Source organism: Anomaloglossus baeobatrachus, unplaced genomic scaffold, assembly GCF_048569485.1.
Source record: "Anomaloglossus baeobatrachus isolate aAnoBae1 unplaced genomic scaffold, aAnoBae1.hap1 Scaffold_295, whole genome shotgun sequence".
NCBI lineage: Eukaryota > Metazoa > Chordata > Amphibia > Anura > Aromobatidae > Anomaloglossus > Anomaloglossus baeobatrachus.
In genome coordinates this window covers 155,055-169,158 of record NW_027442392.1, presented here as the reverse complement: position 1 = coordinate 169,158, position 14,104 = coordinate 155,055, and the positions used below count along the sequence as shown (strand labels likewise).

The 14,104-nt window shown below is 50.7% G+C and overlaps 4 non-coding genes and 2 pseudogenes across 4 annotated transcripts; all 6 read right to left on the bottom strand.

Moving 5' to 3' along the window:
- Positions 1-605: 605 nt before the first annotated feature.
- On the bottom strand, positions 606-798 carry LOC142267440 (U2 spliceosomal RNA). Its single transcript, XR_012733335.1, has one exon. It is a non-coding gene; the product is annotated as a U2 spliceosomal RNA (small nuclear RNA).
- A 2,189-nt stretch (positions 799-2,987) lies between these two features.
- LOC142267343 (U2 spliceosomal RNA) lies at positions 2,988-3,178 on the bottom strand. The gene has a single exon (XR_012733248.1). It is a non-coding gene; the product is annotated as a U2 spliceosomal RNA (small nuclear RNA).
- Positions 3,179-4,565: 1,387 nt separating this feature from the next.
- LOC142267415 (U2 spliceosomal RNA) lies at positions 4,566-4,770 on the bottom strand (annotated as a pseudogene).
- A 5,429-nt stretch (positions 4,771-10,199) lies between these two features.
- Positions 10,200-10,303, bottom strand: LOC142267505 (U2 spliceosomal RNA; annotated as a pseudogene).
- A 1,387-nt stretch (positions 10,304-11,690) lies between these two features.
- Positions 11,691-11,881, bottom strand: LOC142267341 (U2 spliceosomal RNA). Its single transcript, XR_012733247.1, has one exon. It is a non-coding gene; the product is annotated as a U2 spliceosomal RNA (small nuclear RNA).
- Positions 11,882-13,268: 1,387 nt separating this feature from the next.
- LOC142267339 (U2 spliceosomal RNA) lies at positions 13,269-13,459 on the bottom strand. The gene has a single exon (XR_012733245.1). It is a non-coding gene; the product is annotated as a U2 spliceosomal RNA (small nuclear RNA).
- Between the last annotated feature and the right edge of the window lie 645 nt (positions 13,460-14,104).

Sequence of the window (14,104 nt, the reverse complement as noted above, 5' to 3'; positions counted from 1 at the left end):
TTCCTTATATTGCGGTATGAGGCTTCGCAGTAGGTTGCAAACATTCATCACCCATGACTGTCCCCAATTGAGCTCAGAAGCTCAATGTCTATCATGACCTCTCTTTTAGAATGTCCAAGAGCAAGCAAACTATTCCTCCAGGAGAGGGCGCCAACAGACTACTAAAGAGATCATCATTACTCAAAGAAAACCCCAAAAACCAATGCATGATAGGAATAAACAGGTAACTTTCTTTGGAGTGGAAGCGGAGAGATCGCACCAGATGCCAATTCTAGATCTTATCACACCTGTGGTCACTGCAGCAGCAGGTGAATCCACTTTGTCCAAAAGGGATCTATTCCATTCAATTGCAAATGATCTAGATAAGACAGAGAACTGCAGCACGGGGACATAGCCGAGTTGGTCAGGTTGAGTGGTGATGAGTTTGCTATTTGGATGAATAAAGAAAGTCAAAAGTGTGAAAGATAAAAAAAAAAAGGAGGAAGTGTGAAAAGTGAATGGGCCAAATTGAGGTGCATATGAAGACGTATGCTTTCTTCCAATTCATTAAATCGGGCTAATATGAATCAGGTGAATTGAGTTCTGCTTTTGGAAACTGGGTTAAGAAGGGGTGCACCGTTCCTGGAGGTACTGCAATACCAGGTCAATGCGTGGAGTGGACAGAGCAAGCTCTTTTTCCATCTCCCTGTTCTAAAAATCCATTTAATATATGGTCCCCAGATAGGGGACGTATCAGATATTAAACTGATAAGAACAGATTTTTGATTTAATGAAGCTTTCCAAAGCACCACAAAAAATGCATGACCGAAGTCACACCAAAAACAGTGCAAAGGCTAGGATTCGTGTGGACCCCACCGTGAGGAGAGGGTCCCCAAAAATCAACCCCGTCCCTCCGAGCCAGAAGGCCACAGCAAGGGTCAGGGATCTTCGGTGCTCTCCCAAGCCGAAGCCTGGTTGAGCCTTGTCGTTGCTCCCAGCGTCCACCCAGGCATCTTACCCAAGTGGAGTAGAGAGCTACTAGTTGTTGGTTTCGCAGCCGAAACTGCCCGGACCGTCAACCGGTGTTGGTTTCTCAGCCCAAGGCTAACCGGACCTCCAACCGGGTGTTGGTTTCTCAGCCGAAGCTGACCCAGACCTCCAACCGGGTGTTGGTTTCTCAGCCGAAGCTGACCCAGACCTCCAACCGGGTGTTAGTTTCTCAGCCCAAAGCTGACCAGACCTCCGACCGGGATTATAAAAATTTCCCTTCCTAGCCAGAAGGCCGGGATAGGGTAATATGCTCAAAAAGTATGAAAAGGCAAGGTACGGTGTGCTACAGAGCCCAAGGCTTGCCGGGGTCCCAAGCCAGCAAGCTCAGACTCACTCCAGGGTCGTCAGTCCTGGGGCACGTTGTACCATAGCCCCCCACCCTTACTCAGTCTAATAGCCTCGATCCTGGTAGGGCCATGTTTTCCTCTAGATGAATATACTATCCACCCAGAGTACTAGCAAGCGCAACCTTCCAGTGTGCATTGTATCATTGTACTAAGGTGGCCTGGAGCTTAAACCACCTCTTCGAACAACACTACACTTGATCTTAGCCAAAAGGCCGAGAAGCGATAACCAGAATTGGTTTGGGCCTCGAGTGGCACCCTGGCCTATGCCGGACACATCTTAGGGAGAGAGAGCGAGAGGGAGACAAACCCACGCCTACACAAGACATTTTGTCACCCAAGCCAACCCTTGAAAAGGCTGCTTTGCAGAGCAAAAACAAGAAGAATGGTGCGTTTTGCAGCCGCCGCCCACTGCAATGAATCTGAATAACTCCTCCTTTAGGGCGCAAGCAACTCCCCTCCCCCTTGCAGTCTTTCCAATTCACGATACAAAAAGACGGACAGGACAGGTTGCCTGACTTTCCGTCACTGCCACCCTTTGCCATCCTTACCCGTAGAAAGCCCTTTCATCATCCCCAAACCCTAATCTTTTCCCTTTCCTTCCCAGCCCCCAAACCCTGCCCTCTGTACCTTTCTCACCACCCGCTTCCCTTCTCCTGTCATCCCCCTACCACCCGGGAAAAAAAGAGATTGCCCCCTCCTTCCACTAGCCCACCCTCCCACCCAAAGAACAACTTCTTCTGCGCAGCTTGTTTTCTAGGCAGCAGCGCTATTGTGATGTCATCGGGGGGCATTGTGACAAGCCGCCAGTGTTCCGTCTCTTCATGTTGTGCACAGTTCAAACGGAAAATACATCAACAGGCAGACTACAGAAAAGCTTACTATCAAAGGTTAGAGGGGGGCTTTCTCAGAGGGCTTTTTACAGTTTTTCTATTCCCAATTAGCCGTTTAAGTGTACTTATTGAAAGTAGTAATTCTTTCATAGGCCGCCCTTTCTTAGTATTTGACGTTCCTTATATTGCGGTATGAGGCTTCGCAGTAGGTTGCAAACATTCATCACCCATGACTGTCCCCAATTGAGCTCAGAAGCTCAATGTCTATCATGACCTCTCTTTTAGAATGTCCAAGAGCAAGCAAACTATTCCTCCAGGAGAGGGCGCCAACAGACTACTAAAGAGATCATCATTACTCAAAGAAAACCCCAAAAACCAATGCATGATAGGAATAAACAGGTAACTTTCTTTGGAGTGGAAGCGGAGAGATCGCACCAGATGCCAATTCTAGATCTTATCACACCTGTGGTCACTGCAGCAGCAGGTGAATCCACTTTGTCCAAAAGGGATCTATTCCATTCAATTGCAAATGATCTAGATAAGACAGAGAACTGCAGCACGGGGACATAGCCGAGTTGGTCAGGTTGAGTGGTGATGAGTTTGCTATTTGGATGAATAAAGAAAGTCAAAAGTGTGAAAGATAAAAAACAAAAGGAGGAAGTGTGAAAAGTGAATGGGCCAAATTGAGGTGCATATGAAGACGTATGCTTTCTTCCAATTCATTAAATCGGGCTAATATGAATCAGGTGAATTGAGTTCTGCTTTTGGAAACTGGGTTAAGAAGGGGTGCACCGTTCCTGGAGGTACTGCAATACCAGGTCAATGCGTGGAGTGGACAGAGCAAGCTCTTTTTCCATCTCCCTGTTCTAAAAATCCATTTAATATATGGTCCCCAGATAGGGGACGTATCAGATATTAAACTGATAAGAACAGATACTACACTTGATCTTAGCCAAAAGGCCGAGAAGCGATAACCAGAATTGGTTTGGGCCTCGAGTGGCACCCTGGCCTATGCCGGACACATCTTAGGGAGAGAGAGCGAGAGGGAGACAAACCCACGCCTACACAAGACATTTTGTCACCCAAGCCAACCCTTGAAAAGGCTGCTTTGCAGAGCAAAAACAAGAAGAATGGTGCGTTTTGCAGCCGCCGCCCACTGCAATGAATCTGAATAACTCCTCCTTTAGGGCGCAAGCAACTCCCCTCCCCCTTGCAGTCTTTCCAATTCACGATACAAAAAGACGGACAGGACAGGTTGCCTGACTTTCCGTCACTGCCACCCTTTGCCATCCTTACCCGTAGAAAGCCCTTTCATCATCCCCAAACCCTAATCTTTTCCCTTTCCTTCCCAGCCCCCAAACCCTGCCCTCTGTACCTTTCTCACCACCCGCTTCCCTTCTCCTGTCATCCCCCTACCACCCGGGAAAAAAAGAGATTGCCCCCTCCTTCCACTAGCCCACCCTCCCACCCAAAGAACAACTTCGTCTGCGCAGCTTGTTTTCTAGGCAGCAGCGCTATTGTGATGTCATCGGGGGGCATTGTGACAAGCCGCCAGTGTTCCGTCTCTTCATGTTGTGCACAGTTCAAACGGAAAATACATCAATAGGCAGACTACAGAAAAGCTTACTATCAAAGGTTAGAGGGGGGCTTTCTCAGAGGGCTTTTTACAGTTTTTCTATTCCCAATTAGCCGTTTAAGTGTACTTATTGAAAGTAGTAATTCTTTCATAGGCCGCCCTTTCTTAGTATTTGACGTTCCTTATATTGCGGTATGAGGCTTCGCAGTAGGTTGCAAACATTCATCACCCATGACTGTCCCCAATTGAGCTCAGAAGCTCAATGTCTATCATGACCTCTCTTTTAGAATGTCCAAGAGCAAGCAAACTATTCCTCCAGGAGAGGGCGCCAACAGACTACTAAAGAGATCATCATTACTCAAAGAAAACCCCAAAAACCAATGCATGATAGGAATAAACAGGTAACTTTCTTTGGAGTGGAAGCGGAGAGATCGCACCAGATGCCAATTCTAGATCTTATCACACCTGTGGTCACTGCAGCAGCAGGTGAATCCACTTTGTCCAAAAGGGATCTATTCCATTCAATTGCAAATGATCTAGATAAGACAGAGAACTGCAGCACGGGGACATAGCCGAGTTGGTCAGGTTGAGTGGTGATGAGTTTGCTATTTGGATGAATAAAGAAAGTCAAAAGTGTGAAAGATAAAAAACAAAAGGAGGAAGTGTGAAAAGTGAATGGGCCAAATTGAGGTGCATATGAAGACGTATGCTTTCTTCCAATTCATTAAATCGGGCTAATATGAATCAGGTGAATTGAGTTCTGCTTTTGGAAACTGGGTTAAGAAGGGGTGCACCGTTCCTGGAGGTACTGCAATACCAGGTCAATGCGTGGAGTGGACAGAGCAAGCTCTTTTTCCATCTCCCTGTTCTAAAAATCCATTTAATATATGGTCCCCAGATAGGGGACGTATCAGATATTAAACTGATAAGAACAGATTTTTTGATTTAACAGCATCTTTATTATCATGCACTACTCACAAAAAGGTAACAAACCGTGTACAGTGCCGCAGCCCCGTACACACAGAACTATACAATCCTTCTTACATAGCCATAGAGTACGACGCACTAAACTATACATCACACTCCTATGCTTATCCATAACACTCAAGCTGAAAGAAAAAGTTAGACAATAAATAACGACGAACCGGCGATTGGGGGGTGGGGGTAGGGGAAAAGGGGGATAGGGTGGGGAAATCACAGGCCCGAAGCTTTATTGAAAGACGCACATAACGGGAAAAGGAGGGAGGGGGCATGGAAGAGGTCTAAACCTCCTCCTCGGCGCTGTCGTCCGGACTGTCCATGATGGAATAGTCTCTGAGCAGGCTGTGGATCAGCCTGCGGCAATCCTGGATAGACATCCTCTCCCTCTTCAAGATGAGCCGGTTCCTGGCGACCCAAATAGCGTCCTTAAAGCAGTTCATAAGGCGCCAAGCCTCCTGGATGGCTCCAACGGTGTGAGTCCCAGGGAAGAGTCCATAAAGTACGGAATGGTACGATAGGCTCCCTCTGGGGACGGAGTTCCTCAGGTCATCCTCCAGGGCAACCAACAGGCGCTGTGCGAAACGGCAGTCCCAAAAGGCGTGCAGCGATGTTTCCTCCACGAAGGGGCACCTTGGGCAGTACCGGGTTTTGCACAGGTTCCGGGCGTGCATGAATGACCGGACGGGCAGTCCGCCCTGTATCGCCATCCATGACAAGTCCTTGTGCCCGTTGGTCAATCCAGCCGATGACACGTTTGTCCAAACAGTCTCCAGTGTGTCGTGATGAAGTCCTGGAATGTTCTCCATTTCGTCCTTGGCTCTGATGAGTTTGTGGATAGTCTTTGGCTTCCACAAATCGGGCTTGAGTCCCTCCAGTTGGTGTTCCCTCACAAACCGAACCACGTCTCCGTAGAACCATGGCGCCGTCCAGTTGTAGGGGAAGGAGCTGTCCCACTTGTCCCAGCCTAACCGTCTCCAAAGGGGGAGCAGGAAGAAGCGAGACATGGACCCACCCGCGGAACCTCTCTTGACTCGCAGAGTTCGGCGAACGCAGTCACATACGAAGGAGGATCGCAGGAGGGTGGGGATATCGGGTACGCCCTTCCCACCCTTGCGAGGATCCTTGTACATGATGCTCCGCTTTACTCTGTCCATCTTGGATCCCCAGACAAAACGAAACACCGTCCTGGTAATGGCCCTGCACACGGTGGCAAGGGGGGGCCAGGCCTGGGCCGTGTACTGCAGCACGGGCAGTACCTCGTTACGCAGGACCAGTGCTTTGCCCTCACAGGTGAGGCGTCTGAGGCTCCACAGACCGATCCGTTGGGTGATCTTGGTCAAGCGTTCCTCCCAGGACTTGAGGGCTGCTCCTTCCTTCCCGAACCAGACTCCAAGAACCTTGATGAAATCCGGCTGGATGCTGAAAGGGAAGGGGGCGGAAGAGGCCGGCTGCCAGTCCCCGAAGAGCATGGCTTCCGACTTCCCGCAGTTGACTTTGGCTCCCGAAGCCCGTCCGAAGGTCTCACAGGTCTGGACGAGGGTGTCGACTGAGCGCCGGTCCGCGCAGAAGACGGTCACGTCGTCCATGTAGAGCGAGCACTTGACCTCGAAGCGTTCTGGTCCTGGTGCGGTGATCCCTCTGATCTCTCCATTCCGCCGGATAGCCTCTGCAAAGAGTTCTATAACACAAACAAAAAGAAGAGGTGACAGAGGACAGCCTTGTCTGACCCCTGAGAGGACCGGGAAGGGGTCAGTCTTCCAGCCGTTCACCAACACCGAGCTGTGAATATCAAAATACATTAGTTGGACATACAAGCAAAACATGTTACCCAAACCTAACCTGTGCAGAGCTTTGCCCAGGAACTCATGGGAAACACGGTCGAAGGCCTTTTCCTGATCCAACGAGATCAGGGCTGCGTGCACCCGGCGGGCTTTGATGTACTCGACCGTGTCCCGCATGAGAGCCAGGCTGTCTGCGATGCGACGTCCGGGGATGCCGCAGGTCTGGTCCGGGTGGATGATCCGTCCGATAACAGTCTTCAATCTCGTTGCCATCGTCTTGGCCAGGATCTTGTAGTCGACGTTCAGAAGGGTGATGGGACGCCAATTCTTCAGGTCGCACCTCTCTCCTTTACGCTTGTACAGGATCGTGACCATTCCTTCCCTCAGAGATGGAGGCATTCTGCCCTCCACCACCATCTCCTCATACAGCCCTAACAGGTCCGGACAGATTAGGTCTCCCAGCGCTACATAGAGCTCTGCTGGGAGGCCGTCACTGCCCGGTGTCCTGCCAGAACTAAAGGATTTGGCGGCCGAGAGCAGCTCGTCCACCGTCAGAGGAACATCCATGGCCGCCGCGTCTGCAGGGTCAAGATGGTTAGTGATACCTGACAGGAACTTATCGGCGGCCTCGGGGTCAGTAGTCTTGCGGGCGTAGAGTTCGCTGTAGAAGTCGCTGATGACCTTCATCACGTTCTCTTTCCCGCGTCGCATGTTTCCACTCTCGTCTCGTAGTTCATTCATGGGCGTGTGACCGGCGTGGAGTTTCCTGAAAAAGAACGAGTTACATTTCTCACCCTTCTCCAGGTTCTCCACTTTGGAACGGAAGACAATTCGCTCGGACTCCTCCTCGAAGTGCCTTTTCAGGCTCCTCTTAGTCTCCTCCAGCTCCTCTCTCACGTCCCAGCCGCATCGAAGAAGGTCCTGCAGGGAACGCAGCTCACGCTGGAGTCTCCTGAAGTCCCTCCTCTTCAGACACGCCTGTTGTTGACTCTTTGCCTGAAAGAAGAAACGGAACTCGAGTTTAACGTATTCCCACCAGTCAGAAACAGACTGGAAGCCCGCCTTGTAGGCCCGCCACGTGGAGTAGGCAGCTCTAAGCTCCTCCAGAATCTCACCCTTTTCCAGCAGAGAGCAGTTCAGCTTCCAGGAGCCCGGGCCAATGGGGAAGCCATGGCCCAGCACACCTTGAAAGTGAATGGCTCTGTGGTCAGAGAAGAAGCAGGGGACCATCGAGTGCCCACTCCGCCCAACCGCCCGAGAGGTAAACACAAAGTCAATCCTGGAACGCAGCGAGCCATCGGATCGGCACCATGAATAGTTCACGGATCCGTGTCCGATGGAGCCAACAACGTCCACAAGAGAGGCTTCGGTCACCATCTCAATGAGCAGTTTGGATGTGACGTCCAACTTGGCAGCCGTTCCAGAACTGCGTCCATCCTCCTCAATCGGGCAGTTGAAATCCCCGGCCATCACTACCGTCCTGGCGGTAGCGAGCTGAGGGCGCAGGGCTTGGAGGAGCTCCAGTCGATCGCTCTTCACAGGAGAAGCATACACATTGATGAACCTGACAGGTTCTCCCGCCCAGGTGCCATCCACGAGCAGTAACCTGCCGCAGACGATTTCCTGAACAGAGTCCAATGTGAAGGCGCTTCCCCTGATCAGCACGGCGACCCCCGCGGACCTACAGTCGCCCCCGCCAGACCAGTAGGATGGGCCATGGGTCCACTCCCTGGCCAGATGGTTGAAGGACCTAGAGGAGGGAAGGGAGCATTCCTGCAGGAAAAATACATCACTAGACTGAGTGTTAAGGAACGCAAAAATTGTCTGACGTCGGAACTTGTCTCTGATGCTCCTAACATTAATGGAAAAGATGTTAATGTTAGCAGTCATTGGAGGAAAGAGAAAGTTAGAGCAGGCGGTGTGCCTTAGTTACCACTCCGGTCGGGCGGTTCTTCCTCTTTGGCACCTGCTGGTAAGGGTATCTCCAGCAGACCCTCTTCTGCTAGCTGATCAAGCAGGGATGGTGCCTCAGTGGCTTCCGACTCCTCCATTTCTTCTTCGGCCACAAGGGACTCCACCATCTGCTCCAACACGTCCGGTTCTGGGAGGAGGCCATCCTCCTCTTCCTGGGGTGGGTTAAGGTCCACAATGAACAGCTTGGAAGGTTCTGCGACAGGACTATCTTCCACCTTCCTTTTCCTTTGGCCTGTACCTGAGGAGACAAGAGCTGGAAAATCCTCCTCGGTGAAAAGTGCAAGAGTGCTGAGGCCCTCTGCTCTCATGGTCTGGGGAGGGAGAGTGGGCTTTGGGGGGGGGGTGAGGAGACCAGCTGAGGAGTAGGGAAATGAGGTGGAGGTAGTGGAATCCTCAGTAGGGTTGGCCGGGGGGGGAGGGGTTTGGACAGGGGTGACAGGGGGGGGGACCAGGGAGGGGGCAGCAGTTTTCTTACCCTTCTTTTCCCTGGACTCCGTGGCTGCTGGGGCATCGGCTGGAGCCACGGTCGCCGGGTTCTTGGCCGCCTTGTCCTTGGCCTCTGTGGCCTTGGTCGTAGCTGCCTTGGTCGACGAAGCTGTGACTACCCGATACTGGGTCGCCGCGGCAACCCTTGCCCAGGATTTCTCCCGCTGTGGGCAGTCCTTGTAAAGGTGGTCCGCCTGTCCACATAGGTTGCAAGTCTTCTTCTTTGGGCAGTCCTTGGAGCTGTGTCCTGTCACCCGGCAAACCCTGCAGGCGTCCTCCTTGCAGGTCTTCATCGAATGCCCTTTCCCGCCACATTTCCTGCAGTTGTGTGGCATGTCCGGGTAGTAGATGAGACCATAGGAGTTTCCCAGAGAGAATGTCGGGGGCAGGTGCTGGAGACCATCCTCGGATGCTGGTTCCCTGTGGAGTCGAACGGTTACTGACCACTTACCCGTCCAGAATCCGTTGCCGTTAAGGATGTGGGATGGCTCCCTCACCACTGTGCAGAGACGTCCCAGGAACGTGGAGATGTCTCTTCCTGGGGTGTGCGGGTTCCGCATGGAGACCGTGATCCTCTTCTCATCCCTCTGTATAGGACAGGATCCTAAAAAAGAATGAAAAGGGGAGTCCGGCATCGCTGCGTTCATCGCCTCCCAGTATCTCCTGCAAGCATTCACCGTGGCAAAGGTTACCAGAAAAATGCCAGTCATGAAGGTCTGGACACTCAGGGTTTCCGCCCTGGAGAAGCCCTGATCCAGAATCATCTTCTTGCAGAACACGTCGCTGGACATGTCCGGCAACCTACCATCCACCGCCTTTAGCTTCAGGGCGACCGTCTGCCGCATCCAAGGCTCCAGGGTTGGAGCCTTTTCAGGCGGCGTCCGGGCTCCCTCCGGCTGGCTGGCGTCGGAGGTGGGGGCCTCTTGGGCCGAAGAAGCCTCTGGATAAGCCTTCCTGGAGGTCCCTGGGTCCTGAGCCTTCCTGGCTGCCTTCTCTGGCTTGCTTGCCATGGCTGGTTCCTGCTTGAGTTCCCGGAGCTGGATCTTGGATTCTTCTCCGGGTGTCTTCTCCCGCTGTGTTCCTCCTCGAAGTTCCTCTGGTCTCCCCAAGTCTTCTCCGAGCCTTCGTCTTCTTGCTTCTTGCTGCCAAGCTCTTCTTCCGTCCGATCTCCCTCTTTCGGTCTCGGCTGGGCTTCGGAGCTTGTCTCCCTGATCGTATCTCGTCAAGTGTAGCTAGCTCAGTTTGTTCTGATAAGAACAGATACTACACTTGATCTTAGCCAAAAGGCCGAGAAGCGATAACCAGAATTGGTTTGGGCCTCGAGTGGCACCCTGGCCTATGCCGGACACATCTTAGGGAGAGAGAGCGAGAGGGAGACAAACCCACGCCTACACAAGACATTTTGTCACCCAAGCCAACCCTTGAAAAGGCTGCTTTGCAGAGCAAAAACAAGAAGAATGGTGCGTTTTGCAGCCGCCGCCCACTGCAATGAATCTGAATAACTCCTCCTTTAGGGCGCAAGCAACTCCCCTCCCCCTTGCAGTCTTTCCAATTCACGATACAAAAAGACGGACAGGACAGGTTGCCTGACTTTCCGTCACTGCCACCCTTTGCCATCCTTACCCGTAGAAAGCCCTTTCATCATCCCCAAACCCTAATCTTTTCCCTTTCCTTCCCAGCCCCCAAACCCTGCCCTCTGTACCTTTCTCACCACCCGCTTCCCTTCTCCTGTCATCCCCCTACCACCCGGGAAAAAAAGAGATTGCCCCCTCCTTCCACTAGCCCACCCTCCCACCCAAAGAACAACTTCTTCTGCGCAGCTTGTTTTCTAGGCAGCAGCGCTATTGTGATGTCATCGGGGGGCATTGTGACAAGCCGCCAGTGTTCCGTCTCTTCATGTTGTGCACAGTTCAAACGGAAAATACATCAACAGGCAGACTACAGAAAAGCTTACTATCAAAGGTTAGAGGGGGGCTTTCTCAGAGGGCTTTTTACAGTTTTTCTATTCCCAATTAGCCGTTTAAGTGTACTTATTGAAAGTAGTAATTCTTTCATAGGCCGCCCTTTCTTAGTATTTGACGTTCCTTATATTGCGGTATGAGGCTTCGCAGTAGGTTGCAAACATTCATCACCCATGACTGTCCCCAATTGAGCTCAGAAGCTCAATGTCTATCATGACCTCTCTTTTAGAATGTCCAAGAGCAAGCAAACTATTCCTCCAGGAGAGGGCGCCAACAGACTACTAAAGAGATCATCATTACTCAAAGAAAACCCCAAAAACCAATGCATGATAGGAATAAACAGGTAACTTTCTTTGGAGTGGAAGCGGAGAGATCGCACCAGATGCCAATTCTAGATCTTATCACACCTGTGGTCACTGCAGCAGCAGGTGAATCCACTTTGTCCAAAAGGGATCTATTCCATTCAATTGCAAATGATCTAGATAAGACAGAGAACTGCAGCACGGGGACATAGCCGAGTTGGTCAGGTTGAGTGGTGATGAGTTTGCTATTTGGATGAATAAAGAAAGTCAAAAGTGTGAAAGATAAAAAACAAAAGGAGGAAGTGTGAAAAGTGAATGGGCCAAATTGAGGTGCATATGAAGACGTATGCTTTCTTCCAATTCATTAAATCGGGCTAATATGAATCAGGTGAATTGAGTTCTGCTTTTGGAAACTGGGTTAAGAAGGGGTGCACCGTTCCTGGAGGTACTGCAATACCAGGTCAATGCGTGGAGTGGACAGAGCAAGCTCTTTTTCCATCTCCCTGTTCTAAAAATCCATTTAATATATGGTCCCCAGATAGGGGACGTATCAGATATTAAACTGATAAGAACAGATACTACACTTGATCTTAGCCAAAAGGCCGAGAAGCGATAACCAGAATTGGTTTGGGCCTCGAGTGGCACCCTGGCCTATGCCGGACACATCTTAGGGAGAGAGAGCGAGAGGGAGACAAACCCACGCCTACACAAGACATTTTGTCACCCAAGCCAACCCTTGAAAAGGCTGCTTTGCAGAGCAAAAACAAGAAGAATGGTGCGTTTTGCAGCCGCCGCCCACTGCAATGAATCTGAATAACTCCTCCTTTAGGGCGCAAGCAACTCCCCTCCCCCTTGCAGTCTTTCCAATTCACGATACAAAAAGACGGACAGGACAGGTTGCCTGACTTTCCGTCACTGCCACCCTTTGCCATCCTTACCCGTAGAAAGCCCTTTCATCATCCCCAAACCCTAATCTTTTCCCTTTCCTTCCCAGCCCCCAAACCCTGCCCTCTGTACCTTTCTCACCACCCGCTTCCCTTCTCCTGTCATCCCCCTACCACCCGGGAAAAAAAGAGATTGCCCCCTCCTTCCACTAGCCCACCCTCCCACCCAAAGAACAACTTCTTCTGCGCAGCTTGTTTTCTAGGCAGCAGCGCTATTGTGATGTCATCGGGGGGCATTGTGACAAGCCGCCAGTGTTCCGTCTCTTCATGTTGTGCACAGTTCAAACGGAAAATACATCAACAGGCAGACTACAGAAAAGCTTACTATCAAAGGTTAGAGGGGGGCTTTCTCAGAGGGCTTTTTACAGTTTTTCTATTCCCAATTAGCCGTTTAAGTGTACTTATTGAAAGTAGTAATTCTTTCATAGGCCGCCCTTTCTTAGTATTTGACGTTCCTTATATTGCGGTATGAGGCTTCGCAGTAGGTTGCAAACATTCATCACCCATGACTGTCCCCAATTGAGCTCAGAAGCTCAATGTCTATCATGACCTCTCTTTTAGAATGTCCAAGAGCAAGCAAACTATTCCTCCAGGAGAGGGCGCCAACAGACTACTAAAGAGATCATCATTACTCAAAGAAAACCCCAAAAACCAATGCATGATAGGAATAAACAGGTAACTTTCTTTGGAGTGGAAGCGGAGAGATCGCACCAGATGCCAATTCTAGATCTTATCACACCTGTGGTCACTGCAGCAGCAGGTGAATCCACTTTGTCCAAAAGGGATCTATTCCATTCAATTGCAAATGATCTAGATAAGACAGAGAACTGCAGCACGGGGACATAGCCGAGTTGGTCAGGTTGAGTGGTGATGAGTTTGCTATTTGGATGAATAAAGAAAGTCAAAAGTGTGAAAGATAAAAAACAAAAGGAGGAAGTGTGAAAAGTGAATGGGCCAAATTGAGGTGCATATGAAGACGTATGCTTTCTTCCAATTCATTAAATCGGGCTAATATGAATCAGGTGAATTGAGTTCTGCTTTTGGAAACTGGGTTAAGAAGGGGTGCACCGTTCCTGGAGGTACTGCAATACCAGGTCAATGCGTGGAGTGGACAGAGCAAGCTCTTTTTCCATCTCCCTGTTCTAAAAATCCATTTAATATATGGTCCCCAGATAGGGGACGTATCAGATATTAAACTGATAAGAACAGATACTACACTTGATCTTAGCCAAAAGGCCGAGAAGCGATAACCAGAATTGGTTTGGGCCTCGAGTGGCACCCTGGCCTATGCCGGACACATCTTAGGGAGAGAGAGCGAGAGGGAGACAAACCCACGCCTACACAAGACATTTTGTCACCCAAGCCAACCCTTGAAAAGGCTGCTTTGCAGAGCAAAAACAAGAAGAATGGTGCGTTTTGCAGCCGCCGCCCACTGCAATGAATCTGAATAACTCCTCCTTTAGGGCGCAAGCAACTCCCCTCCCCCTTGCAGTCTTTCCAATTCACGATACAAAAAGACGGACAGGACAGGTTGCCTGACTTTCCGTCACTGCCACCCTTTGCCATCCTTACCCGTAGAAAGCCCTTTCATCATCCCCAAACCCTAATCTTTTCCCTTTCCTTCCCAGCCCCCAAACCCTGCCCTCTGTACCTTTCTCACCACCCGCTTCCCTTCTCCTGTCATCCCCCTACCACCCGGGAAAAAAAGAGATTGCCCCCTCCTTCCACTAGCCCACCCTCCCACCCAAAGAACAACTTCTTCTGCGCAGCTTGTTTTCTAGGCAGCAGCGCTATTGTGATGTCATCGGGGGGCATTGTGACAAGCCGCCAGTGTTCCGTCTCTTCATGTTGTGCACAGTTCAAACGGAAAATACATCAACAGGCAGACTACAG